Below are 10,188 nucleotides of genomic sequence, written 5' to 3' on the forward strand. Positions count from 1 at the left end.
GAGAGAGAGGAGAGAGAGTCCTCGGTGGCGCGCTTCGGAAACCCGGCTTCTTTTGGGACACGGCGTAAACGAGCCCTTTTGTCCCCGTGCGAACCAAAAATAACAGCGGGGCTTGCTAAGTTTCGGCCAACTCGTGGCTGTCCCGCTGCGATGCGCTTGTTGTGGAGACCCGAATCCTGGTATTAATGCCAGGTTGCCGGATGTGAGCCTCCCCCCCCTCCCAGCAGTGTGCAGGCACTGCTGCACTTGGGATGCTGCCCAGGCAATCAACACTGCAATGTGTCAATGGCAGAAACGCGTTAGAAGTACACCCAGGTAACACTGAAATATGCATAAATATGACAGCACTGGGGACTGGGGTTTAGGTTGTTTATAAATAAAGGACAAATGAGATAGCGCTTCCCAAGGGTGCAGATGTTCAAATGTCTTTGCAAACACCCCCCCCCCCAGTAGTTTGTTTGCTTACAAAAATAAGAAAAGAGGCCAGGAGCAACAACAATAACAGAATGAGGTATCTTCCTAGTCCTCCCGTTCTGCAAAGACCCTTTGCAGGAGACCCTTCTGCCTACACAGAGACCCCAGTGAAGTGTTGGTGATGCAAATGCAGGAACCCAGCCCTTCTGTGCCACAGACAGGCAGGAACCAGCACAATCACAAACTGTCTAATAAAACATGCCAAGTCCTTAGAAGCTGTACCCAGCAGAAGTCAGAAGCTGTCTGTATTACCATATGGTCTTGCTTCCCAACGTGGCTGTCGTGGCAGATGCGTTGATAGCCAGCTCCTACTGACCCAGCAAATTCTGTTTCTGCAGGCTAATAATGTTAAGCGTGCCATTTTCAGAGTGGAAGGTTTAATTTGCAGCTTTGCCGTGCTCTCTGAACAGAGGAACCAAAGAACAGAGTAAGCAGAGACGTGGGACAGAAAGGGTTAGTGCTGTATTTGCACTGAAAATGAAACTCACGCTTTGGCCCTTAAGCTTTAATTGCATCAAGACTGCCTTCAAGTGAGGCTTGGAAAAGGAACAGGGGTAATGATAAGAGTTGATAGAAAATACCAGTCTATTTGGCTTTTCTCTTAGGTGATTTGAGGGTTGAAATGTCATCCAGTGTAATATTGCTCAGCTTGCCCAATATTTTTCACATGCAGCCTCCTATTTTAAGTCCTCACAGACAAGCCCATGAGTATTCAGAGCAAGCACTGCGGGGCTACTTTGAAGTAAACGTCCAACATCTTATAAATGGATGCAGAATAAAGTTAATTTAGTCTAATGCTTCAAAAGATTTATAACTAGAGAAATAAATAATAGCGAAAGGAAAAAAGGCAAATTAAGAAATACAGGATAAACTCAATAAAAAGGAATCATTAAAGCTTGGTGATACAAGATAGGTTTTCTAGATGGCAAGGGATATAGACCACAGACTCACAACATTCCTATATTATTTCTGCCTTTAGATGAAGAGACAGAGATGAAAAAACTGGCATGATTCAGGTGAGCTCCCGGGACAGGTCAGGGACAAGCCTGGTTTCTTGGCTCTGAATACATTGCCTTTGCCAGTGGAGCCTCCTGGAAGATAATTCAAGATGAATTTTTGTGTAAATTCTTGCTATTTCCAGGCACTATGTGACTTTACAGCGTACGAGCCTAACAGGAGCATAAAAATGCCCTGCAAAAATGTTATCAGAGATTCACTAAACTCACATCCTCTTCTCAGAGCTCTTGCAGAGTATTGCATTAATGCATAGTAACAATAAAAATATAAAAAGACCATGGAAATGACATTATAGCATTATAAGATTAATCCAATTCCAGTCAAATTAGATTATAATAAGAACTGTGTGTGCTAAAGACTATTAATGGGAACCTGTGTTTCAAAAGCAACCATCACCTTTGCGCGTGTTCTCCTCCCTGACCCCAATAATAAAAATAGCTTGGTGTTCACGAGAGCGCCCTTCCTCAGAGGACTCCACAAACACCTTCTCGTCTTCTGGGGAAAACACTGGCCTCACTTCTGCATCAGTGGAGAAACTGAGGCTCGGGCAGGACAGCTCTCCCAAGCCTAGGGAGGCAGCCAGCCCTCCCTCGGGCTCGGCTCTGGTGTTTCAAGCTCCCGCAGTGGAACTCTGACTCCCTGTGTACATCTGTCTGTCTGTCCACGTGGTTTATTCACGCGGCTGAATGGAAACGAACACCACAGTCACCTCAAAGACAAAACCGTTTCAAGCACAAGGTTACTGTGAAGTAGCTTTCCAGGAAGACAGATCTGGGCTGCTCTGTACTCCCAGCACAACTGACTCACTCAGGAGCGCCGTGCTCAGCAGCAGCCAGATCATTTTGGTCGGGCCACGCGGTTGCTCTTTGGCAGGGGGGTGGCTGTAATAGCTGGAGGCAGACGGGTGTGACTCAAGTGATGCTGGTGATACACTCACTAGGTCGCAACCCACACTGCTGTCTGTCTTGTTCCTCAGTCACTGCCAGCAGTTTGCTTCCCCTTGACAGGCAGGGGATGAGACTGGACAGTGGGACCTCGCTCTTAGGGAAAAGGGGAAATGATCCCACGTGCTGCCGAGCTGTTCCGTGCTCATGCCAAGTCATAGGTGCTTCCCCTTCTCTTCTGCAGGAGAAGCACAGCCAAAGGGTGCCCGCAGCCCGGGTGAGAGGCAAGGCTGGGCGGCTGCTGTGTGGCCGAGGGCCATCAGGGCTGATACATCCCAAACCTCTGGGCTGCCAGAGGCTGCTGTGATACAACAGCTGTGAATGAGAGCTGCGTCCTTTGCCCGAGGGAAGCGAAGTGACATCAACATCCAGACTCTGAATATGCTGCTTGCCCGATGTGCACAGGCTTCCCGTGACCCACAGATGATGACTGAAGTAAAGCTGTTGTCTGGCCCTCAGAGAAAAGAGGTTTGGCAGAAGAGCAACGTATGTACGTTATGAAATAAGAATGCCGGTCCTTCTTCCGGACAAAAGACTGCACTCCCTCAACTTCTGGACCCAGTGGGTATTAGCCCCACTCCTCTGATTAGCAGGCAGGGGAGGCAACAATCACAAGACAGACTTGCATCCTTTAGATTTTGGAGCAGGCAGTAGCCTGGGTGACTAATGGTAACAAACTAAATCAAAAAGAGGACTGGGCTGAACCAAGCAAGGCAGGCAACTCCTGACTCCCCGGCAAGTCAGAGGGAATGATTTCCTTCCTGTAGGGGAGGGAAAGAGATGGTGAAGGGGAGGAGGGGGAGATTTAACCACAGCTGCAGGAGTGACTGCCTCCCTGAGGGCAATGTCTCCGGCCAGAGCTGGAGAACAGAAAAGTCTGTATGGTTCGCACAGGAGGAGGTGTATCCGCATCCCCCTCCTCTCAGAGGCCACCTGAGCATTTCGGGGATTGAGCAATCAGAATCAAACCATCCAGAAACAGAAAGCACTTAAAAAAAAATCGTCCTATGTGATTTGCCCAAGATCACGCAACACAATCCACAGAACTCAGGGTCTTAAGGCTGAAGATGTGCTTGGGAGAACGTCACAATCAGGTCAAAGCTCCTCTGAGAGGAAACACACCTAAAGCTCTGGTCTCAAGTGGGGAGGAATGGCCAGAGCCATTTCTTTTGACAGAATCATTGCCTAAAACATTTTCTCCAGACCTTATTTACACTGTGAAGTTTTGAACATCAGTTTCACCCAGAGGAAAAAGAAGATATTTATATTTAATGGCCAACATTTAAGCTCCTTTAAAACGAGCTGAGAGGTTGCAGTTGGAACAGAAAGAAAACCCTTACTGCCCTGGCACAAAGCAGCACTGCTGCCATTGCAGGGAAGCTGGCATCTAACTAGACTGAGGTTTTGGGTCTAGCTCAGCCTAGATTGCACCCCAGGACCAGTATGCCAATCCACGGATGGCACCAAGGCACCTCCCAGGCAGCCCTGTGGATTTGAAGGAATTCCTATTAGTGTGCCCTGGAAAGAGAGATGAGGAAAGGGAGAAGTAGAGAGAACAAGAAAAAAAGAAAAAAAAACACAACAACCCTGTGTAAAGATAGATCGACACATTTCCAGATTTTCAGGACATCTGTCAGCAAGCCCCAGAGTGTATGGCAGCTAATCCCTTTGCAGATTTTCTTTTAACTGTTGCTTGACAGAAGAGTATGCCAATTTTTTCATAAATGTACCCATATCTGAAGTTGCACTCTGCCTGAGGTTATGATCTATCTGTCAGGAAAAACATTACACTACCAGCTTGGGAAATGACATTGGGAAAACATCTCACTGAGAAACACACAGCAGCTTCGGGTTTTGGAATATGTGCCGAGTGAAAGGTGTTTCCTGACGATGAAGAAGGCGAGAGGCAAGGTGGGTGCCTGACTAGATACCCCGAGTGCTCCCACCTTCTCCAACACCCTGGCTGGCTGCTGGCTCTCTTCTTGGTGGAGCAAAGCCAGTGCAGGGGAGAGAGCTGGTGCTGCCCAGCTGGGCTGATGGTCAGAGCTGCAGGACTTGAGAGCTGCAGGACTTCTCCTGCATGCCCCCTCCAGACACAGCCGGAGCAGCAGGGCAGCTTGGTGCCCACCTCAGGGTCCGCGAGAGTGAAGAGCTACAACAAGGCAAAGCTTCATTTGGTCCTGATTTAATTCTCAAACGCTGTGTTTTGCGACGCTCAGCTGTTGCATCGTTCATCTCCAAGGACAGGCAGAAAGCAGTCCATGAGAATATTCTTCTGTACTGCAGTGGTAAAATGTCTTGGTCCCGACACGGGCACGCACAAATTACAGGGGCAGAGAGCCCCTCGGTGCCAAGAAGGCTGGGCTCATTAAGCACAGATGACAGAGGCGAGGTCCCAGGTATTCCTTGGCAAGCTGCTGGAGGCTCTGCTCCGTGGCCAGCCAGACCTGCAGCTGCTGCTGGGACCCTCCAAGCTTCTGTGGGCTCTGCAGGAATGCACACATTGTTTTTCTGCTTCCTAATCCTACCTATCAAAATCAAGCTCCAGTCCCAGTTTTGTGATGTTTTGCTGGTTAATTCAGACCTCTCTGTGCTTTACAGTGAGTACCAGAATAAGGCACGTGAGTAAAAGGTTGACTACAAGCCTCATGATTACTCATGGAGCAGAGGTTTATCTTTGTTGTCTTTCCACCCTGGGAAGAAAAGTGACATAGAAAAAGGGGGAAATGGACATTTCCATAATCAATTTTTTCAATGGCAAACAGCAAAAAAATTGGTGTTTCAGCAGTAAAAAGAGCAAAAAAATCACCCTTGCCAAATACACACTCAGCCTCTCATCCCACAAGAGTTTCAGCTCCTGGTTGCACTTCTCATTTTTCCACGGAATCATTTTTAGGAAAGAAAATCTATTTCTTGGCCCAGTCTAACAATGTGAGACTCTTTGGGTGTGTCTGAATTCTTTCTAAACAGTCCTGGGCAGCTGTACCAAAAAAAAAAAAAGAAAAAAATAGAAAAAAAAAGAAGGGAAAAAAAAAGCAGTCTTTCAGCTGCTGTCATTTATCTTAAAACATTTCTTTCATCCAGTTAGCTATGATAAGCACTTTCATTGTTACTCTGGAAGAAATATGTTATCATTAGGTTTCAGAGTCCACACCTTCATTTCTGTGACTGAAGCCAATTCATACCTCTCTCAATATTGGCCTGACAGCAAGGCAGCAGCTGATACTGGAAGATAGCAGCAATTCTGCTTGCATTTTGCTGTGGGTGTTGGTCACCCTTATGTCATAACCAAATGGTTTGGGACTCATCTAGGAGGGAGAAGTCCAGGACACCATGCCCTTACTCTAAGGACTGTTTTGCATTTTACATTTGAGAATCATTATATAAACCTTGAAATATTCATGACAGCAGGAATGAAAGCCCAGGAGTCTCACCTTCTACTGAGGTTCCCGAATGTTAAATTGCGAGACTCGGTCCCCCGTTTATCCCCTCCCCCAGCTTGTTCCCTTTCTCCCTCAGCTTTCATCTCCCACTCCAAGGGGCACACCTCCATGGGGTTGCCATTCCCAAACACAGCAGGCTTTGCTATCTCGCTTCCAGCCCAAACTGAAAGCACACAGCACAGGCAGCCAGATATCTGCCTGCAGCGTGCACAGGCAATGAATGGCTTCTCTACTACACTGCAAATGACTCATCGCCTCCAACTTTTCAGCTCCCGGAGTCTCCCAAGGGAGACAACAAGTTTTGTGCATTAATGCTGTAGCCAGGTATTTTAAATTAGTGCACGGGCAGAGTAAACACTACCCCTTCTCCTTGCAGTGAGCCATAGGTAGGAGCTTGTCCAAGCATCCCTGAGTCACCTTACAGCACTAGAGCCAGGATGGAAAAGCAAACTTACGCCTCCAGACCAAAATGTAGTTAAATATCCTCTCCAGAGGACCAGGAATACCTTTCTCCCCCTACGCTTTAACGTCACCACCTTAAATTCTGTGCAAACAAGAAACCATGGTTGACAAAGCCACTGGTTTTGGTATGGAGCAGGGGTGACCTTGGTTCACAGCTTTCTATCTTGCCCACATGACAATATCTTGCATCCCCAGAGACATCGTGCTGGGGAGGCGAAGGGGCCATCCTGCTCCAGGGCTTCCCAGCTCTCTCAGCTGAGCCTGCTGGCCATGTGCTCATGAAATGTCAACAGCCAGCATGGTTTTATGCCGATTCTTCACTTCCCAATGCTGTTTGATGCGTGCTGAGAAGAGCTTCTCCACCACGAGGGTCATGGGATATTTGTTGCTCAAGAATGAGGAAAAAATAACTTCCCGAGTCTGAAACCTTCTTTGGTGGGATCCCCCCCACACCATGTCACTTGTTCACAGAGGCCCTGGCGATGTGGAGGAGGGAGCCCAAGGAAGCCTTCTGCTGTTGCCCTCACCACACTCTGCCTCCTGCCCCAGCAGCAGCTGCATCACCAGAGATGAAGCGGGTGCAGGGCGAAGCTGGGAGAAGAGGCAACAGGTTTGCAGGATGCTTCTTGCCAGGATGATTTGCTGTCCTCAGCAATTTCCTGCCTGAAAGGAACTGCTGTGACTAAAGCTGGCCCCGATACAGACGGTTACCAAATCCTAGGGATATTATCTTACTCCAACTTTACCCTGATGGAAAAGACAGTTCAAGTGACACAGCAGGAGAGAACGGAGGTCATGGGCTCCCCTGAGGCAGAACCCAGTCAAGGCCCCATCACAAACACCCGAGGGATGCTGACTGTGACTCGCTATCGGCCAAATGACCCTGGCCAGCCAGCTTGGACAGGTTTTCTTTTGCAGTGCTAGAGCCATGCAGATCTTCCCACCCACATGGAAATGTGATTTAGAGCAGGGCTGCAAACTGAAAATCTGAATCGTTACTCTGGTAAAACACATGCCAGATTCTGTTGCTAACCTCCCATGACAGATGAGCTGTAACAGAGCCTTGTTCCCTAGGGGAGAAGGGAACCATCACTTGCCCTAAAAAGGCTTCTGGCTCCAGCCAGTGGAGTTCACCGGCTGCTTTTGAAGAAGAGCCGTTTACTCTGCTTTGTTTTCTTTCAAGTACTGTTTGAATTCCTCTGCAGACAGGCAAGTCAAGCTGGAGCTAATCCTGCAAGGGGGAGCCAGAGCTGAGGAAAGAGGGTCATCTGCTGCCTGTCTACCAGCACCAGCATCATCCGGGGGGGACAGCAAAAATGGCAGCAGTCAGCCCCAAGAGATGGGAAGAGTTCAACCCAAACACTATGCCCTAACCATATCTTTCCTCCTGGCTTGCTTTAAGATAATCAGCTTGCTACTGCACCCTCTTTGCCTTGGTTTCCACCCCAGTAGGAAAAAGTAATGCTCTCTGCAGCATTTCATGAATTTTCTGGCAAGCACCCCTGCCAGAAGGGGAAGAGCTGCCAATACCTGCACTGGTACTTGGTCTGGGATGCATGGATGCAGAGACAGGCCTCACCTCAGGTGTCTGGACAAAGCCAGGAGAGACCAGGTTTGATATCATCATACTCCCAAGACAAAAAACAATCAGAAAAATTACCCAAAGCACTCTGGTAGAAATACAGCAAAGTGGGATTTTTGGAAGTGTGTCACGGACCAGTGACAGCATCTGAGAAGGAGCACTGCAAGATTATAATCTAGCTCCACTTTCACCCCAGCAGCAGAATACAATGGCATTATGATGAAAGAACAGTGTCATCTTGTTTCACAACTCACACGGATGGGATGGTCCTTAACATTCATAAGAGGAAGCTTCCTTGTACCAGCAGGATATGAGTTGCCCTGCCTGTGGGGAATGGAGTGATTTTGGAAGCTGTCATAGCCCGTAGGAGCAGCAGGCACAGACTGGATCTCCCATGCAGGCAGGGCAGAGAAGGGAAGAGGAAATGCCCTGATTCACAGTTATCGATTGGTAAGCAAAGCAACAGCAGATGGTTGTGGATAGAGGAGCATAAAGAAGCCATGAGGCAACGTTAGTCATTGTGATTAAGACCCAAGAGTGTCTACATTTGCAGTTCTTTAGTTTACTTGTTTGTAGACACACATGACAGGAACTTAGAGGAGATGTGAAAAGGGATGAGAGCAGAGTATTGTGGGTATCCTTGACAGGCTCCTCCCTGGCAAGAATGGTCATACAGCTACAGCCCAACAATGTTTATCTGAAGAACTGTGAAGGGAAGGCCTCCATGCCTCCCAAGTCATTTGGAAAAGGGCAACCCAGGAACAGCTGAAGAGCTGTCAAGGCATGGGAAGTCAAGGCAAATGAGAGGAATCCAAAAAGCCAAGTGTGAGGAGGATGACCCAGTCCAGCATCACTCTGAGTGAGGGGTGTCTTCAAAGCTCTCCTCTCAAGGATGGAGGAAAGAGCATGGGCCATTCTGAGATGTCAAGTGTCTGGATGAGTGTTTCAGTATGGCCATGGCTAGGGAAGACTGCACATCAGCAGCAGAGTACAAGATGAGGTTGTGTGGATGGGAAGACAGCAAGGCAGACGGGGTGAAAGGATCAGGTGCACAGCAGCCCTGAGTGCAGGCCATGTGATGTGCTGTGGAGAGACCATGAAAGGCATCAGTGGGGACCGTGGGCAAGAAAAAGGTGGTCTTAGCATTGCTGAGCTTGAGCTTTTGACAGCCATCCACAAAGAAGCAACATAGAAATAAAGACTAAAGACAATGGGTGTAAAGGTGAGATGTGGATTGACTTGTGTTCAGCATAAAAGTAGTGGTTGGACTTTTGTTGGTAGATGAGGCTGGGGACCTGAGGGAAGTCCTGTTCTACCCTCTCAAAGAGGCAGGAGAGTTGCTGAGGAAGGAAGGTGACAAGCTGAAAGATAGTAGATTTACTTGATCTCCTGAGGTGTTCTGCAGGATCTATGCTGAGAAAGAGAAGGAAAAACTGTGGCTCCATATTTTGTGTATCTTTCTCCCTCTTTCAGGACCATCAGCAGCAGCCCTGCAGCAGATACATCCTGAAAAGAACAGCAGCTATCCCTCAGCTTCAACACACAGCAGCCCTACATCTGCTGGGTGAAACCACCAGCCCTCTTGCAGGGCAGCACATGCATCAAGTTTTGCAGAATGGGGTTTGGAACAGGATGTAGCGGGATGCATGTTGGGAAGGACTCATCACACTGAGCTATCCCATTTGCAGCACGGACCTTGCAGTCCACGCCAGACAGAAAGCAGCATAACTAGGTAGAGCTTCCCAGAAGGGAAATTGCAGTCCAAATATGTTTTCTGTATAGGAAATCCAAAAGAAGAAGAAGGAAAAAAAAGAAGCCCTTATCTATATTTATAAGATGAAGCTTTTCCTACACGAATAAACCTCTTAACACATTTTTCTGGGCACTGAGGTTATATATTTAATAGGTTTTTCTGGTATCACTTGAAAGTAGATCACCACCATGCAATGACGCCTGCTGCACTCTTTTTCTGGAATCCTCACTAGCTCCCTTCACCCGTGCCCTCAGTAACTAGAGCACCACGTGTTATTCTCACCAGACTGAGAGGATTTTTCCTTTACTTAGGAACTTCTGCTACAGAACTGCTTGGTCACCTCCTTTTTTTGGCCCTCCATGCTTTCTTCTTTCCAACTTAACAAAGAACAGCGTAGGCGCTCTCCAGAAGAGAAGGGAAAGCACAGACCCAACTGAAACCCTCCTCCTGGCTCTTCACGAGCATCCTGGGGATGCAGCTCAGCTGCTCTGGCCTCGAGCACAGATCACAGAT

This window comes from Neopelma chrysocephalum, unplaced genomic scaffold, assembly GCF_003984885.1.
Source record: "Neopelma chrysocephalum unplaced genomic scaffold, ASM398488v2 Primary Assembly neopelma1_87, whole genome shotgun sequence".
NCBI classification, from domain to species: Eukaryota; Metazoa; Chordata; class Aves; order Passeriformes; family Pipridae; genus Neopelma; species Neopelma chrysocephalum.